The sequence below is a fragment of the Ochotona princeps genome, chromosome 5 (genome assembly GCF_030435755.1).
Source record: "Ochotona princeps isolate mOchPri1 chromosome 5, mOchPri1.hap1, whole genome shotgun sequence".
In the NCBI taxonomy this organism is placed as follows: domain Eukaryota; kingdom Metazoa; phylum Chordata; class Mammalia; order Lagomorpha; family Ochotonidae; genus Ochotona; species Ochotona princeps.
The window spans coordinates 11,735,585-11,747,757 of record NC_080836.1 but is presented as its reverse complement, the minus strand read 5'-3'; the positions used below and the strand labels follow the sequence as shown (position 1 = coordinate 11,747,757).

The 12,173-nt window shown below is 54.9% G+C and overlaps 1 pseudogene; it reads left to right on the top strand.

Annotated features, from left to right (window-relative positions):
* The first annotated feature begins 655 nt into the window (after nt 1–655).
* Nucleotides 656–12,173, top strand: part of LOC101516192 (POU domain, class 5, transcription factor 1-like) — a 40,232-nt pseudogene continuing 28,714 nt past the window's right edge.

Here is a 12,173-nt window from a genome sequence, read left to right as displayed (position 1 = left end):
CGAACTCTTTGAAATGTTCGGGAAAACTTTTTTTTTTTAAGATTTTATTATTATTATTGGAAAGCCGGATATACAGAGAGAAGGAGAGACAGAGAGGAAGATCTTCCATCCGATGTTTCACTCCCCAAGTGAGCCGCAACGGGCCGGTGCGCGCCAATCCGATGCCGGGAACCAGGAACCTCTTCCGGGTCTCCCACGCGGGTGCAGGGTCCCAAAGCTTTGGGCCGTCCTCGACTGCTTTCCCAGGCCAGAAGCAGGGAGCTGGATGGGAAGTGGAGCTGCCGGGATTAGAACCGGTGCCCATATGGGATCCCGGGGCATTCAAGGCGAGGACTTTAGCTGCTAGGCCACGCCGCCGGGCCCGGGAAGACTTCTTAAAGCATTTTTTCTGATAAGAAATATTGCTAGATAGGTTGAACTGTCCTGTGGAAAGCCCTCATTTCACCTGGCCCTCCGGCTTGGGGCGCCCAGCTTCCCCATGGTGGGACACCTGACTTCAGGCAATGGCCTGGGAGGTCCGGAGCCAGGCTGGGTGGACCCTCGAGCCTGGCTGAGCTTCCAAGGCCCTCCTTGGTGGGCCCGCCATCGGGCCGGGAGTTGGGCCGGGCTCAGAGCTGTGGGAGCTTTCCGGGTGCCGTAGGACTTCTGCGGAGCCATGACGCACTGCGCGCCACAGCTCGCTGTGGGCCTTGTGCCTCCTGCCTCAGAGAGCTCTCAGCCAGAGGGTGAGGCCAGGCCCGGCGTGGGGAGCATCTCCTAGGGAACCTCCCAGGAGCCGGCGCTGCCCCACCTGGTGCAGTGAAGATTGAAAAGGAGAATCTGGAGCAAATCCCTGAGGAGTCCCAGGACATCAAGGCTCTCCAGAAAGAACTGGAGCAGTTTGCCAAGCTTCGGAAGCAGAAAAGGATCACTCTGGGGGTACACTCAGGCCGACGTGGGGCTCACCCTGGGAGTTCTCTTTGGAAAGGTGTTCAGCCAAACGACCATCTGCCGATTTGAGGTCCTGCAGCCCAGCTTCAAGAACATGTGTAAGCTGCGGCGCTTGCTGCAGAAGTGGGTGGAGGAATCAGACGACAACGAGAAGCTTCAGATTTGCAAAGCTGAGACCCTGGTGCAGGCTGGGAAGAGGAAGGGAAGGAGTATTGAGAGCTGAGACAGAGTCAACTTGGAGAGCATGTTCCTGTAGTGCCCGAAACCCTCGCTGCAGCAAATCAGTCACATCGCCCAGCAGCTGGGGCTTGAGAATGACGTGGTCCCAGTGTGGTTCTGTAACCGACACCAGACGGGCAAGCGATCAAGCAGTGACTGTTCCCAACGGGAGGAGTTTGAGGCTGCCGGATCTCCCTTCCCGGGGACACCTGTCTCTTTTCCTCTGGCTCCGGGGCTGACTTTGGTGCCCCAGGCTATGGCAGCCCTCACTTCACCGCTGTACTCCTCGGTCCCTTTTCCTGAGGGGGAAGCCTTCCCTGCAGTGCCTGTCGCTGCTCTGGGCTCTCCCATGCATACACTGAGCTGCCTGCCCTTCTCTCCCAGGAATGGGATGGAGCAGAGGTCAGGGGAGATGCTAGGGAAGGAGCATCTGGAGTCTGCAGCTGGCGCTTTGGGGATCCCAAGTTCTTCAGTCTATAAGGCAGGGATTGGAAACATGGAGGGTGGGGTAAGGAGTGTTCAGGGGGAAACTGTTTTGAAGGAAGGTGAAGTTCAATGGTGCTCTGGATTTTAATCCCCACATCACTTTGATTTTAAAGAAACTTGAGACACTAAAAGAAGAAAAAGAAATATTCCTAGGTTGAAAAACAGTTTATTCTGTTCCTTGATGCAGTAAGTACATCAGTTCCCCGCAACACAGAGGTCCCTGTCAGGCTAACTCCGTTTCCTCAGCTGCCCGCTCCTGCCCAGCCGGTTCAGCTACATGCCCACTAGAGGTCGCTCTTCGCCTCTGTCAGGGCGGCCCCAAGCGTTCCGGGCACGCTGGCTTGAGCCTGGTGGGACTCCCGGAGGGAGCCACAGCAACAGGTGCGGGCGTGTGGGGTACACAGGTCCTCGGGGATATTTGTGGCCTCCATCTCCCTGGAAGAGGGACCAGGAGTCAGGGCAGGTGCAGAGGGAGGGAAGTGAAGTCAGCCATACAACTTGGTTACTTGTACCAATTCCTGGCTGGGTGGGTGCTAATGTGAGGGCTGCAAAGATAAAGCAGTATGTGATTTGCTGTTCCCCTTCCCCCATCATTTGTTTTTATTTTATTTGAAAGGCATGAGGAGAGGGTGTGGGTAGAGAGGAAGCGAGATAGAGACAGAGGAGAGAGAGAGAGATCTTTCACCTGCTGGTTCACTCCCTCAATAGGTGCAGTAGTTGGAGCTGAGCCAATCTGAAGCCAGGAGCTTCTTCCGGGTCTCCCACATGGGTGACCTGAGTCATTCTCTATTGCTTTCTCAGGCCATTCGCAGGGAGCTGGATCAGAGGCCACCAGGACTAGAACTGGCGTCTGTATGGGATGCTGGTGCCTCTGGCCAAAGCTTAGCCTATTGTGCCATGACAATAGGTGCCAGGACTCAGTCTCTTTCAAGGGAGGAGTTTGCTCAGTCTTTGGAAAAAGGAGAGAGGTGTCACCTCTTGATGGGGAAGGCTCTGTCTTCTGGGGCTGCCTACCTCCCCAGGTGTGGGGTGAGGACCACAGTGAGCAGGCCTTGCACAGGCGCCTGCACTCTGGAAGGGCTCCATGGAGCAGGTGCAGCCATCACACCCAGCACTGCTGCTTCACAATCCCAGACTGTGTTTCATGATCCTTGCTCTGTGGCTTCTCAGAAGCTGGTGGCTCTGCAGGTGGAGGTCACTGCCGTCCTCAAATACTGGTACAGAGATCCATTTGCGTCCCATAAACATGGGGCTGCACCTACCTGCCTGTGCACATCCTGTGGGCCCTTCCTCCATCGTGTCCCTCCCCTCTGCCCTTTCATTGCCCTGTCCCCCAGCTGCAACCAATTTCTAAAGGGTGCTTTTGCCCGAGTGCCAGGAACTCCTTGGAACCCCTGACTGGACTTTTGGTCAGCACTGGCCTGAGGTTTCCATCCCCCTCGGGAGTTATTCCTCACAAACCTCCTGGTTCTCAGCAAATGCTGATTAGCTTTGCAGGAAAGCCAGACCCTCAGATCAGACATGCTCAGGGACATATTGGCTGCTGGAGTCCAGCCTGGGATGCTCAGTGGGCTCCTTAGGTCATTTCATTTAAGTACTTTAAGGGATTGATTTATTTCTGTGGGAGGCAGAGTGGCAGATGAGAGAGAGAGGGAGAGAGAGAGAAAAAAAAAAAAAGAGAGAGAGAAAGAATAGGTCAGAATGGCTGGGTCTGGGGACCAGGCTGAAGGCAGGGACCAGCGACTCCATCCGGGTCTCTCATGTGAGTCTCAGGAACTCAAATACTTGAGCCCATCATGTGCTGTTTCTCAAGTGTGTGAACAGGAAGTGGGACTGGAAGCACAGAGGCAGGGACTCAGACCTGATACCTGCTCCATCCGTACTCTGATCTACAATATTGTGTTGCAAGTGGCAGCTTAAACTCGTGTGTCTCAGTGCCTGCCCCCTAGAACATCTTGTTTTTAATCCAGTATATTCTAGCCACTTCACACAGGAAATGCATCTTTAAAATGATTTACTTTTAACTTAAAGATAGTTACAGAGAGAAGGAGAGATGGAGGAAGGTCTTCCATCTACTGCTTCGCTCCCCAAATGGCCACAACAGCTAGAGCTGAGCTGATCCACAGCCAGGAGCCAAGAGCCTCTTCTGGCTCTCCCACACGGGTGCAGGGTCCCAAGGCTTTGGACCGTCCTCGACTGCTTTCCCAGGCCAAAAGCAGAGAGCTGGGTTGGAAGGGCAACAGCGGGGACAGAAACCATTGCCCTCATGGAATGTTGGCACTGCAGGCAGAGGCTTAGGCTACCAAGTTACAGTGCCGGTCTCAGGAAATGTATTTTTCTTAAAAATGAAGATGAAATTTAAAGCAAGATGCTTATTAACACCCTGTTGGTCAGACGTGTGCACAGGTGACCCTGTGACGACATCCTGCTGTCTCAGCCTGGGGTTGAGCCCTTCACGGGGAGACTCCGTTTAGAAACACCAAGGCTGCTTTGGTGTAAACCTCTCTCTTCTAATGACCTTGCGGTTGATTTGGAACGGGATCACTCGCATTCCCCTAGCAGTTTGAGGCTGATAGGCCAAAATCAAAGTCAGTGTCTGGCCGGTCGCTGCTAAGAAGCCGCTTGCGGATGCTCGCAGCCTGTCCCCAAGTGCCTGGGGTTCAAGTCCCAGCTCCACTGCCAACGCCAGCTGCCTGCCGATGCACACCATGGGGAGGGCTTGAGTCCCTGACACTTACGTGGGAGACTCAGATGAAGTTCCTGGCTCCTGGCTTTCACCTGGCCCAGGGTAGGCTGTTGTAGGCATTCTGGGGGGAGTGAACCAGTGGATGGAAGATTTTTTTTTCTTTCTTTGTTTGTTTCTTCCTCTCTCCGTTCCTTTCATCCTTCCTTCCTTCCCCTTATTCATGCATGCATCCATCCATCCACTTTTCTGAATGTAACTTTCAAATGAAAACATTTTTAAAAAGAGTGACCCCTCCATTGATTTCAAGGTTATCTAGTACTTCTCCTGATCCCTGTAGAACACCACCTCACTGTTGATTCTGCTGGCCCGGACACTCTTCCCAGGGTTCACTCACTCTGTCCCTGCCAGTAAAGGGAGACTCGCGGGCTCCTCTGGCCACATTTTCAGGGGACGCCCTCCCTGGTAGGAAACATCCAGGTGATCCCCTGCCTCCCATTCATTCTTGTGGATCCGCCCTCACCCCCCCATCCATAACTTGCCCCATTCCTTGTCCAGGAAAATGACATTTTAGCTCTCAGGAGCTAAACCCCAAGGCAGTGGTGTTTTCCGCTAAACACACAGCTCCACCTAGCGGCCATGAGAAAACCGGCTTTTGGCGCCTCCTTCCCCACATTCCCACCCCCCAAAAGACCAGGGGGCCGGTCTCCCCTTTTGGTGGTGAGGACAGCACCCCATCGCACCTTGCAAACCGGTTTCCGTGCAGAGAGCACTCTCCTGAATCACCGCCTTGAAAAGGGTCCAAGTGCAGTTGTTGGGTTTAATGATGTGCGTTATTATAGGCTTTGGGTGCTGTAGGAGCGCCAAGAAAAAGGGGGAACAATGCAAGCTCTCTTAAGGAAACGTCCCCGGTGCGGAGCCGGGCAGACAACATAAGCCCCAGTGTTGTGCAGGGCCCGCGGTTTTCCCTCACATTTTTACGGCATTAATCAATTTGCATTGTAATTGAGAGGAAACACCGTTCCCACACTCCGGTTTTGTTTACTGAGAAAGGATCTGGAGAGTGGAGAACAAGCGCCAGGAGCCGCACCACGGCGCTCCAGGCCTTGACCTGCTGGTGTTATCAGCAGCCTTAGGACCCCAATCACAGGCGATGGCCTTTGCTTTGTCTTAGCCCAAACAAGTGACCTCAGACGTGCCACTTGGCGTGTGTGTGTGTGTGTGTGCGCGAGCGCGCACGCGCGAGCGCGTATGCCAGGCTGGGTGACCAATCACGAAAAACCATCTTACCTCAGGTAGGATGTGTCTTGGCTGCGAAGGGGACTTTGCAAAGTGCTTGGGAGACAGAATGAAAAGATGTTTCTTTGAGGGCAGGAGAAGAATGTACAAAGGATCTTCTAAAAGTACGTGGAAAGTGTATTATGCAAAACAAAAAAGTAGGCATGCAATTACTTAACATCCCTTTTCATTCTGTTTTTCTGTGGAACACTACCCCCGCTGCCCTGACACTGCCTGATACAAAGCTGGGGGCACCCAGGCAGGCCTTGCAGCTGAGACCCACCCTCTGGTTTCTGCAATTCAACCTTCACCTTGAAAAGGAGGTGGCAGAGGAACGCCACTTGCACAGAGCAAAGCGGTGACCATATGCCGCTGCCTTTTAATAGCAGCTCCTTGGTACCTGGCTAAAAGTAGCTGCGTGCTGCTTGAGGGGTGGGGGTGTACTTTTCACACCTCGTCCTGGCGCCTTCCTTACACACTTTCTCAGTCACAGCCCCATCCCATGGGCTTGGGCATCTCAAAGCCTCTTTGGGCTTTTGCGGATGATGCGCGCAGGTGCCACGTCCGTCTGCCTGAGCAACCTGCCCCAGCCCCTGCCCTAGCGCCAGCCACTCTCCCAGCCATCCTCTCAGCTCTCCTCTTTCCTCACCTCTTACACAGTGGTTCCCTGGACGGGCTCCAAAGGACTTTTCTTTCCTCCCTTGATGAGCATTTTATTTTTAAGAAGAAAAGCCAAGCACTTTTTTTTTTTTCACAGCCCTGGCCAGATGGAGCGCGCGCTCTCCGGAGGCGGCACCTTGCTGAGAGAGATGGTGTGGCTAAGCCCCCGTTGAGGGATCTCAGGCCCTCCTGCCAACTCTGCCAGCTCTGGCTCACCTTGCAGAAATACCTGGCTCGTGTGGGAGGCACAGCACCTCGGGCGGCGTGCTCCTAACAGCGTCTGTCCTTATACAACTGACCAGAGCCTGACGCTCTTCTGGCTCTCCAGAGCCCTGCGTTTCCTCCTCTGTGTCCTTCTCGTGGTGGGCCCCAGCTTCCTGTCTCCAAGCCGCACGCTGGGGCACTGTGGGTCTCTGTCATGATGTCATCCTTTTCACCCCCTAATCCTCTCCTTCCTGACGTGGCTCTCACTTGCTCCCCCGAGAGTACCGCGAATCAGGGTTGGGTGGTCTCTGAGATGGACACGCTGGTGCTGTCTCCTGCTGCTGCTGAGGCACAGAGCCCCAGGACCCCTCCCGCTGCTTCGCCGCCACCCGAGTTGTGTTCCCTGTTCTGGTGGGCTGTGCTGCAACTGGACTCTGGTTCCCGCAGTGTCACCAGGCGGTCACCGGCTCTCCATGCATGCCCAGTGACCGGAGGGGGGGCAGTTCTGTGCAGCACAGGCCACTCCCAGCACTTGCCAGCACTTGCCAGCACTTGCCAGCACTCAGGGTGTGGGGCCAGCAGCTACTGGAGCAGGTGCTGGGCTGGGGCTGTGGTGGCACCTCCATGTCATCCCCTTCCCAGTTGCCCTCAGATGTGCTAAGCAGATGGGGAATCCCCCAGGGGTCCAGTTGCTTGCCAGCCGGAGCTGGGCCTTCTGTGGTTATGTCTGCTGCACATGTGGCTCACACTGTACCCCTCCTGGATAGGCCCCCCTCATTCTCCTCTGTGGTCACCCCCAACATGCCCAGGGCAGAAACTGGAAGGAAGTAAGTTGGTCTTTGTGTTCATTTTTTTTTTTTTAGAGATTATTTATTTTTGTTGGAAAGACAGATTTACAGAGAGAAGAAAAGACAAAGAAAGATCTTCCATTCACTGTTTCACTCCCTGAGTGGCTGTAACGGCTGGAGCTGAGCTGATCTGAAGCCAGGAGCCAGGAGCTTTTTCCTTTTTTTTTTCTTTCCATGTGGATGCAGGGGCCCAAGGCTTTGAACCATCCTCCGCTGCTTTCCCAGGCCACAAACAGAAAGCTGGATGGGAAGTAGAGCAGCTGGGGCATGAGCCAGTGCCCATATGGGATCCCAGCACTTGCAAGGTGAGGATTTAGCCAACTGAGCCATCGCATGGGGCACCTCCATGTTTATTCTGACATATTTTTTTTTTTAACAGGCCTTGTTTTTGCTTGGTGACTGAGCAACGACCAATGTAGAATCTGCCTGGGCTCATCTTCCCAGCATTTTCAGCCCCGAGGGGCCGGGGGTCCAGGCAGCTGTGGGGTGGCCTCCCCTCTGCCTCTGCTGCTGGGAAGGGGCTGGTGATGTCAAGGTCATGGCCAAGGTGCCAGACAGGAGAGGAGCTGCTGCTGAGAGCTGCTGTTGGCTTTGCTGGACGCAACATGCTGGCTGCCAGTGCTATCTTGGGAAGCCAGCCTTGACAGGGTAGAAGGCTCTGGGCAAAGCTGGGGCAGACGTAGTCAGATTTATCCTTAGTGGCAGGGTGTGGAGCTGCCCAGGATCTCACCTGCACCCCCAAATGCCTTGCTCATATCTCCTTGCTTGTTAGCCATTGGAAGATGTGCCAGGAGCACCCCCTTACAGGGTTGTATGAACCTCTACCCCTCAGGGGCACAACTGGGGACAGCCTGTAGGCTGTGGGGCGTGGTCTGGAGGGGTGGCCTGGCACCCTGCAGAAGATGTTGCCCCTCCCCCACCATGGCTGTGCAGGGAAGGGACTCAGGGGGCTCTCTCACCCCATCCCTCCATCTCGCCCTGGAGTAGCCTCTGCCACTCACTTGCCTGTTTGGTTGTGGCCAAGGGCTTGAATGTATTCTCTTTTGGGAGCTCTGGGTTGGGAGCTTGGTGCTGGAGACCACCCAAGAACTGAGTGCGTGGGTTGAAGGTTATGGAGTCGCTGAGAAGGAGGATCAGCCAGTGTTGCAGAAATGGCTTGGCCATCCCCAGCTTCTGGGGGTCAGCAGGCTGTGGGTCAGTGCACTGTCGCTCAGCTGTGGTCCACCATGCAGTTACCACACATTCTCTCACCCTAGGTCCTCCCCACAGCTCCTCTTGCTGGGTCCTTTGACCTGTCTTTAATTTTATATCTATCTATCTATCTATCTATCTATCTATCTATCTATCTATCTATTTATATTACAAAGTCAGATATACAGAGAGGAGGAGAGACAGAGAGGAAGATCTTCCGTCCGATGATTCACTCCCCAAGTGAGCTGCAATGGCCGGGAACCAGGAACCTCCTCCAGGTCTCCCACGTGGATACAGGGTCCCAATGCATTGGGCCGTCCTCGACTGCCTTCCCAGGCCACAAGCAGGGAGCTGGATGGGAAGCGGAGCAGCCGGGATTAGAACCGGTGCCCATATGGGATCCTGGGGCATTCAAGGCGAGGACTTTAGCCGCTAGGCTACGCCGCCAGGCCCTACCTGTCTTTAATTTACAAAGAAAAAGAGCCATTAAGTAGTTCAGTCACATGGCTGGCGCTGGGGTGCGGCGGCTTGAGCCACTGCTTGACTTGCCGGCATCGCATCTGGGCATTGGTTTGTATTCCGCTGGTCCACTTGTGATCCAGCTCCCTGGTAATGCACCTGGGAAAGTAGCAGAGGACGGATCAAGTACTTGGGCCCTGCACCTACATGGGAGGCCTGGGTGGAGCTCCTGGCTCCTGGCTTTGGCCTGACCATTGTGGCCATTTGAGGAGTAAACCAATAGAATGTCTTCATTCTGCTTTTCAAGTAAAAACTTTTAAAAGAAAACATTCACAGCTAATCAGTCTTAATCTTTCCCCCCCCACCCCCAATTTGTATTAAAAAGGCAGATATATGGAGAGAAGGAAAGACGGAGAGGAAGATCTTCCATCTGCTGGTTCATTCCTCAAGTAGCTGCAATGGCCAGAGGTGAGCTGGTTCAGAGCCAGGAGTCAGGAGCTTCTTCTGGGTCTTCCATGCAGGTGCAGGGTCCCAAGGCTTTGGGTCATTCTCCACTGCCACAAATAGGGGGCTGGATGGGAAATGGAGTAGCCAGGACACAAACTGGCACCTCTCTGGGATGCTAGCGCTTGAAAGTGGAAGATTAGCCAATGCAACCATTGTGCTGGGTCATTGGTCTTAATCTTAAAAATAAATTTCTATCTCCCTGGAACGGACTTTGGCAGAATGAGGGTAATGCATCACTTGAGACATGCAGACCCCACAGTGAGGGCCTGAGTTGGAGTCCCAGCTCCACTTTGGATGCAGCTTCCTGCTACTGTGCATCCTGGGAGGCAGCAGGTGATAGGTCAAGCACTTGAGTTCCTGGCACCCGTGTAGGGAGACCTGGGTGGAGTCCTGGACTCGTGGCATCGCTCAGCCAGCTCTGGTTATTGCGGGCATTTGGGGGGAGTGAACCAATGGACGGAAGAGTTCCCCTGTCTCTGCCTTCAGATAGAAAGTAAATACAACTTCTGAAGCAAAATAAAAAAGGAAAGTTAAGTCCCCCAGAGTCCCAGAGGAGGAGAGGAGTGGAGAAGCAGGGATCTGTCCCTGCATGGAGTGGGCAGCCACCAGGCCCAGTTGGACCCACCTCGTCGGCAGGGTGCCCCCTCAATGCTGCTGTGACTGCAGGCATGGTCCCTGCAGCCTCCATGGGTGTGCAGTGTGCATCAGGAGGAGTCACAGAGCAGGGCCACTGCTTCCCCGCCAGTATGCAGAGTTCAAAGCTGTTTCCTGCACACCTCCAGTCCGCTGCCGTTTAGAGCCTCATTAGGTCCCTCGGGCCTGCCAAAACATAGGCTGCCTGCCCCAGCAGCTCTCCGCCAGCACTCTCAGTTCTCCCTGGGCAAGCCTTTGCGTGGGCCACGGGAGGGTGGGCGGTGGGCGTTTCCGGTTGAACTTTGCAGAGCTTGTGTCAGGGCTGGCTGCCATGTGGCAGGGGAAGGAGAGCTGGGGGAGGCATCTTCAGGGTCCCTCCTCTTCCATTCCGGGCCAACAGACCCTACACTAAAAGGGGCCTGTGGCCAGAGCCCACCAGGCCTTGGCCTTGGCAGGCTGTACTAGCTCCATCCAGGTAATTCACAGGAAAAGGTTGTGCTTTGGGGCAGTTAGGGAATGAATGAACTTCTGTTCTCTCACCTGACCACATGTGTTGGGAGGCAAGTAGGTGCCTCACTTTCCTCCTGTAAACACACCTGGTGCAGGTAGACGCTTGCCTGCTTGCCTTGATCGTGGTGGAGGTGGTGTGGGTGGGTGGGGTAGGGGGAAGAGATGTCCTTCTAATACCCTGGTGTGGCTAGGTCCTTGCTGCCCTAAGGGCCCTGCAACTTTGAGGCAGCTGGCCGTGTTCCTTGCAGCAGGGATGATGCGAACCTTCAGCAAGATGGGGAGCCTGGCACGGCCCCTGGGAACGCACACAGGTCACCGTTGAGCAACACGCAAACACAGCCCGGCATTCATTTCCAGTTGCCTCTGGGGCTCAATTGTTTTCTTCCTCCCTCCCCTCCTCTCCCTCCCCATAGTTACAGATTTTGCAAGATCCACACAACACAGGTGTAGGAGCTTGCCTAGAGTCCTTCAGAGCTCTCAGCTCAGTGAGGTCTGGGCTCGCTCAGGTGCTCTCTCCCCCTCTCACGGAGGGTTTGCAGCAGCTGCTGAAGGAGTTGCAACTGGGTCTTCCTCGGGGTCTTTCTCGGAGTCTCTGGCTCTTCCTCGGGGACCCCACAGGCTCTCTGGGTTTCTATCCTATGGGATAGAACAGTAAGGGGTGTGTATGTGGGGGGGGGGGGTGCTCAGCCTTCCCTACAATAGGCCTGAGAAATTTACTCCTTTTTGCAAGGGAGTACAGCTTCCTTGTTTACAGCAAAGGGAAGGCATGGGGGGAGCGCAGGGTTCCCAAGGAAAAAGTCAGTTCCGAGAACAGGAAGCAGAGGGAAATGGGTTGTGATCTTTGCATCTTTGAGATAGGCTGAGATAGGCTGATGCCTGGCCAGCAGGGTGGCTGGTGGGGATTACCCAGGAGGCAGCATCAGATAGCTGCAGTCAGGGAAAGACACTTGGCCAACTAGCTCTGTCCCTCTTGGGTACTGGGGAGGATGCCAGGACAAGAGATATGTAGCCAAGGTGCCTAGAATGGGGGCCAGTGAGAACCTCCCACTTCACAGGAGATGTTTGCTGAAGACTTGTTGCTGAAAAGACCTAAACATGAAGGTCCCCTCACCAGCACGGTTCATCACAGCCGCTGGCACATAAGCCCAGTGCTGACTCCCAGGCTTCACTTGGCCGCTGTGTCCCCATCACAAGCTGTGCCCCCCATGTGCTCTTTCTCCAGCCCTCTGTTGGGTGTGGCTCAGAGCTCCCCACTGTGAGCCAGCTCCTCTCCTAGGGACAGGGCAGTGAAGGCAGGATCCCCAGATGCCTGGGCAGGAGGCACGGGGCTGGCATCAGACTACAGAGCCCCAAGACGGGTTTACATCTGCGCAGGCGCTTGTTTCTCTCTGCAGGTGACTTTGTGTCTGTCTGCGTCGCTCAGTGCTGTCCCCTGTACCCCTCAGTCCCTCGGATGTGAGTGCTGCTCCCTTTCCAGCCCTTGCAAATCCAAACCGACCCACTCGTGTCCCTGACGTGGACCCCACCCTTCTGTCCTATGCATGCTGTTTCTCTCCAGCGACCTC